Source organism: Solanum tuberosum, unplaced genomic scaffold (assembly GCF_000226075.1).
Source record: "Solanum tuberosum cultivar DM 1-3 516 R44 unplaced genomic scaffold, SolTub_3.0 scf00280, whole genome shotgun sequence".
Classification (NCBI taxonomy): domain Eukaryota; kingdom Viridiplantae; phylum Streptophyta; class Magnoliopsida; order Solanales; family Solanaceae; genus Solanum; species Solanum tuberosum.
Genome location: NW_006239205.1, coordinates 384,302 through 391,033, shown reverse-complemented (window position 1 = coordinate 391,033; position 6,732 = coordinate 384,302). Strand labels below are relative to the sequence as shown.

Below are 6,732 nucleotides of genomic sequence, written 5' to 3'. Positions count from 1 at the left end.
TGTATCATCACTATAGCTCTTAAGTGATGGTTGTCAGTTAGAGAAACTTCCACATAATTAATTGTATTCTTATATACACAGTTTATTTGTATTTTACATACATTTCAGAGCTATGTGTATCTTTGCTTACATACAGAGTATTTTTGTATTTCCAAATACACAGAGTTGACATACATGTTTTAAATAGCTTTTCTTTATATTGCACTTGTTTTATATTGCTTTATATTGAAATGAGTTCAGTTAATTAAGTTGAGTTGAGTTGAGCCAGGTAAGTTCTCAGTTTCTTTCAAGCTTATGTCTTGTTTTAGAATTCCCCTCGCATACTCGTACATTCAATGTACTGATGTCATTTAGCCTGCATCTTATTATGATGTAGACACAGGTAACCAAGATCATCATCCAGCACCTCGTTGATCCAGTTAAGCATTCAGAGTCAGTTGGTGAGCCTCTTTGCTTTCCGGAGGGCTCCTTTTTATCATTTGCTTTTAGTATTTCATTTGCTAGGATGATTGAGGGTCTTGTCCCGACATCCCTTCTTGTTTTAGAGGCTTCATAGACAATCAGTAGTTCAGTTGTATTTACATTATTATTTCATATGTTAAGACTGGAGTTGCCATTTTGGCCAAGTTGAATGTTTGACCTTCAAACGCTCTAAGTTATTTTATTAAACAATGAGTAGAAGTGCATTTGATCATTATAATAATGCTTAAAGTCTTTCACTGAGTAAGTAAGCCAGACCAAGGGTTCGCTTGGGGCCAACAATGGTTCTCGAGTGTCAGCCACATCCGGGGTACAGGTTTGGGGCGTGACAAAATCACAATTATTAATAAGTTAAAATATTTAAAAGTCATATAAAAAAATCAATTGACTCTCAAAATTCTACGAGTGACACAAAAAATGGGTTAGAGGAAATGACATATATTATTTGACAATGACGTTAAAAGTATTATAAATCACAATAATTAACAACTTAAAAATTTAAAAGACAAAAACTAAATTGGCTAACTCTCGAAATTATATCAATACCACATAAATTGGGACATGAGAAGTAACAAAAATTATTTAAAAATTACGTAAAAGGTACTGCAAATTACAATAATTAACAATTTAAAAGACATAAAAATAATTAAGTTTTGAAATTATATCTATGCCGCATAAATTGGAAAAACGAAATAATATATATTACCTCAAAATCGCTTAAAAAAACTATAAATCACAGTAATTAATAACTTAAAATATTTTTAAAAATCATATAAAATTTTGAATAACTTCTCAAGTTTCATCCGTGTCACATAAATAAAAATAAAAATAATATATATTGGGCCATGCTGGCACGGATCTCGTATCTTGTATATATATTATTATTACTATACTATAGATGAGGCTACAAGCTGGCAACTCTTCATCAACATGCCTGCTTGTAGCAAGGGGTAGTTTGGCAACTTAAAGTTTTCTTTTTTTAAAATTTGTCTTTTATCACTTTATATATATTAAAAAATTATGTAAGAAGTAGTATAAATCATAATAATTAATAGCTTCAAAATATTTGAAAAGATATAAAAATATTTTGTTAACTCTCAAAATTTCATCTATACACATAAATTGGGATAAAGAGAGAGATATATTATATAAAATACATAAAATATATTGTAAATCACAATAATTAATAACTTAAATATCAAAAAGAATTTATAAAAAAATTGATTGACTTTTGAAATTTCATTTATATCACATAAATCAACACAAAAAGAGAAATATATATTATGTGAAAATTACGTAAAAAAGATACCATAAATCACAGTAATTAGCAACTCAAAAAATCTCTCTCTATATATTTGTAAATATATATAAAACCTTGGTTAACTCTAATATATAAAAACATGTTAAGAAATTGATTAACGTAATATATGTTGGGCCCTGTGCTAACACGAGGTCCATATCTAGTTTTAATATATTGCTCCACAATCCACATAAATAATCTATGGAAAAATCTTTTTGGCCAGAAAATTGCAGAATGATAAAATAACATAGTTCACACTATGTTATTTTATCTTTTTGAGCATTTTTACCCTTTTAACTTTAATATCTTTTAATTAAAAAATGGAAAAAAGATTAGTTTATTTTAAAGTAAAAAGGATATTATAGACTTTTTAAATTCTGACCAAATTCTGACCAAATTTTCTGGCCATTTAGCATTATCCTTAATCTATTGTGTGGCTCTTTGTCCATTGCCTCATCACCTATAGAGGCAAGGAACATTAAGTACTTAATTTAGTGAACCACTAATTAGAAAGATCAAAATAATTTTACAGTCCTCTTCGAAAGTGGTGGAAGTCTTAGCCAACTCCCTAAAACATCAGAGCTTTTCATTACAAATATGGCCATAAAAAGGCCAAGAATCAGAAATGCTTTTGGAACCCATTTTTTCTCCTTAGTGAGTGATAGTTTAAGTATGAAATTTAAAAAAGAGAGGATATTTATGTAATTAATTAACGATATAGCTTGATTGCTGCTAAATATGTGTTTCAACAGGTAAATAATACTCTTTGTAAATTTCCTTCAAGCCTATAACAACATTGAATGCAATGACAATTAACTAATGCTTTCACACTCATTATTAGAGTCTGACTATTTTGGATTCGTGCTGAGTAGGACTCCGTTCGGGAAAAAACGTTCAATTTTTTCATACCCAGACTCAAACCCGAGATCTTTGGTTAAGGAAGGAGCAATCTTATCTGCTTCACCACATCCGTTGGTGGTTGCATGCTTTATATTTGTGATCTTCCTCTTTTGCTTTATTTTTGGAAGCTAAAATTGCTTTATTTAGCTACTCTTGCATGAGGTAAGGTTTGGTCCTCCTCTGTAACCTTTTGCTTTGAAATAGAATCTTCATTGCTGTTAAAAAAAAAAAAAAGGTTCAAACCCTCACCAATCGTATGAATGTTTAGGTAGTCAAACTAGGTGAAAGTTCTGGACAAATGGATAGTAATTCAATTGGTTGACTATCTGAACTTTGAGGGATATTGATTTCATTTTAATCAAAATAAAGGGAGTAATAGATTGTCCCCAAAGTTTCAATGTGTAAGTGACTTTTTCGAACAACTCTAGGCCGGGGGCAATCTATTACTTTTTTTTCTAAAAATATTTTCAGAGTAGTGTTTAGTTGCATATTATAAGTACGATTTTTTGGCTAATTTTTTAATATGAGTTTTTCACAAACCAATTCTCTTCGGGATTCACAACACTTGTTTTGAAATACGCATGTTCAAATACAACTTTAACTTCAAACTATTTTTCAACTTTGTTTTATTAGGAAAATATTATTTTGGACTTGTTTAAGAGTCGCCACTTAATTTTTAAGAAAAATCAAGAAAACTATTGTTTTCAAAAGACTAAAACAGTAAATCTATTGAAAACTATTTAAAGAGGGGTTCGAGGTTCCTATTAATATTCTAGGAAGGTTTTTAAGGCACCTAGAATATCCGCTAATGCGGTTATCCAACAATCAATTTATTTGGCTAAAATAATTTTGACTTTAACTTAAATTGCAAAAATTTGAACTATTTTATAGTTAGAATTATTTTTAAAGGGGAAAGGGGGGAAATATTGAAATATTATCTAAGTGAAAAATTTTTGTGAAATTATTTATTTATTATTTAAGTCAAGTAAAGACGAATAATTGGTTAAGTAATTAATTCAAAATGGGTGTCTTTTGGGGATTTGAAAATTTTAAAACCCTTAAGACTAATAGCAGATAGTGACGAGTAAATAAACACAACAAATAAAGGAGGGAAAGAGATTTGGGCCCAAATCTGGTTTTTTCTGTCCGCCTGGGCCAGTATTTGGGCCCATTTTCATTTTGGGCCTTTGGCCCAATTTTCACCTGTTCTAAGAACTAACAAGTAATAGTAAGTAAAATGGCGAGGGCTTAGGCCCAATAATAACAAAATACAATTCTTAAAGAGGAGTGGGCCTTTTAAAACCCAAACTTTCAATTTCTCGATATATGGCATCTTTCAACTTTGGGACCTGTTCGTCAATTTTTTAATAGGCTGGCTCGGATAAAAATAGAATTGGGCCTCCATGGCCCAAAGAGGAATACAAGGAGGGGATCCAGAGGACCCGGATAGATTTCACATGCAAACACAAAAATGAGAATTAGTAACCCGCAATAATATATCTGAACCAATCACTAAATAATGAATGTATCAAAAAGGAGCACGACTTATCAATATAGCAAACAACTGGCAGTAGCTTAGCTAACAATGTCACACTACACTAAACGCGATCCTTAGCTAGAAAAAGAAGAAGAAGTAAATACTTGATCAAGACGCATCATGCTAAACAGTCAGGCAATGAAAGATTTGAGAAGTGGGGAAACTAAGTTGTTAACATTAATTCCATGACGTTAAACACTAATAATTTTAGATCCAAAAGAAAAGACTTGTCCGAGCTTACAAAAAAAAGAAACAAGTTGATAGAAGACATGTAAGTCACAATGGCATTTGATAATTGAATGCCAGATTTCCAACGTATAAGATCCCAACTGCCGAAAATTAAGGCTACTGCTATATCTATGGTAACCATTTCAATATTGTGGCCCAAAGCTTAATACATAGTAGTAATTTGAAGGAGAGGCAAGTGACAAGCAACTTTAAAAGTTATTAAAAGAGCAAAATTATAGAGAAAGATACTCATGCTTAAACAATGCAGAACAAACTTAATTAGTAAACTGGGTATTGTAATATTATTATGTATTTAACCTTTGCAATAATTATGATAGGTGTATGAAAATAAAATAAAATGAAGTACCGCATACACTTTAAACTTATTATTATTTTTTTTGGTATTAATAAAATATGCTTATAAATTAGATAAACAATTAATTAGTGTCGTCGTTTTATTGAAATAACCCGTTCAAATCTATCAACATAAAAAAAAGGAAATTATATCATTAAAAGACATCTTTTTATTTTATAATAATTTAATCCAATTAGGAAATTATATCATTAAAAGACATCTTTCCATTTTTTATAATAGTTTAATCAAATTGGCAGCAACATTATGCGCCTTTAAGTAACGCCTACTTAGTAAAAAAAAGTATATCCGTCAAAAGTTTTAATGGGTTTTAAAAATTTATTTATTTGTGAAATTCATATTTACATGCTATAAAAAAAGTAAATTATTTTGTCATTTCAGATTTCTCTTAATGATGATAAATTTGTTGAGTGATTTTATTGACATAAATATCTAAGTTGAGAGATCATTTAGGATATTAACTTCGACAGAAAACATAAATCAAATCATGCTAAAAAAAAAATAGACAAGTGAAGATAAATTTAAAATGGGCAGGGGTGGAGAAAAGTGGGTTCGACGAGATTCAAGCAGAGGATTTGATAAGAGGAATAAGCAAAAGCAAAAACTAGAGCAAGCAGGGGAAACAACAACATTGAATACGAATCAGCAACATTTTGAATCAATACTAGCATTAGATACAGAAAAAATGTTTTTAAAAAAGGGATCGCTCAAGAACGTAAGCATGACATATTCGGGAGTAATTTAAACACTTGTATTCAAACTAAACAAGTTTTCATCCATGAGTATTCTAATCAAAATAAGATTAGAACAAAATGAAACCCCAAAAAAAAAGAACTCCACAGAAACAGGTTTATCCAAAGTCTAAACAAGACGCGGAAGAAAAGAGATATTACCTTTTCCGAGCAGCGAACGGGGACGGGACGAGGCTAGCCGTGAGAGCTTCCACCACCACACACAAAACTTCAAGAGTTCCAACAGCACACCAAGAGAAACTAAATGAAACCCGAATAACTATCTTCCCAGAACCTTGAACTAGAAAGTTTTTCCAATAATTTATCAAAACGTAAAATCGAGTGTTCCTCAAAACCTCCTGTAAACTATGCCTTTGTGAGTAAAGCTCGGCTAACTTTCTATATTTTTTTTCCCAAAAAAAATCCTCCCCTTCCCACAGTGAACAAAAACAATTATATAGAAGGGAGAATATGATTCCGAAAAATGGGGGGAAAACGGATGAAAATCCGGATAGAAGGGCCCAATTTGAAATTCAAATCCTCAAAAAAAACTTACACCATTAAGGGGAAAACAAGCTTTTTTCTGAAATTTCAACTTCATTCCGGAAAAGGAATGGAGGATGGACGGCTGGATCGATTCCCATCGTCCTTGGAGCTCGACGTGGCCTCATCTCACAACTGCAAGGACGACCCTTTGCTGAAAATAGAGCTGGAATCGCTGGGTTTCGACTTTTGTCGCGTCTGGAATGGGGAAAAACACAGGGTACTGTTTTGGGTGTTGCTATACGTATTGTGTGTTTGGTGGGTATTGTAATGTTGGGGTTATTTTTGTGTATTGGTGGACCGGGTCGGATGGGAATTGGGCTGGATCGTTGGGGCCATTGGTGTTGTAACATATGGGATTTGCTGGAGTTGTGGCTGAAACAGAGGATGGGCCTGGGTTGTGGGGAATTTCCAATTGGTTTGGAAAGGTGAAAAGGAATTGGAAAAAGAGATGGGCTGCTGAACTTGTAAAAGAGGCCCACGTTTTGGTCATTTAATATAACCACATGAACTATTGATTTGATCAATGTATTTCACTAGTGAATTTGGCTAAAACTTAGATAGGATGAATAAATATAATTAATTAACGAGCTTCTTGATTTCAATGAAATAAAATAATTAACTTAATTATAAACTAATT

General features: G+C 31.6%; 1 pseudogene; it reads left to right on the top strand.

Moving 5' to 3' along the window:
• The first annotated feature begins 6,445 nt into the window (after window positions 1-6,445).
• LOC102590698 (germacrene C synthase-like) overlaps window positions 6,446-6,732 on the top strand; it is an 11,993-nt pseudogene continuing 11,706 nt past the window's right edge.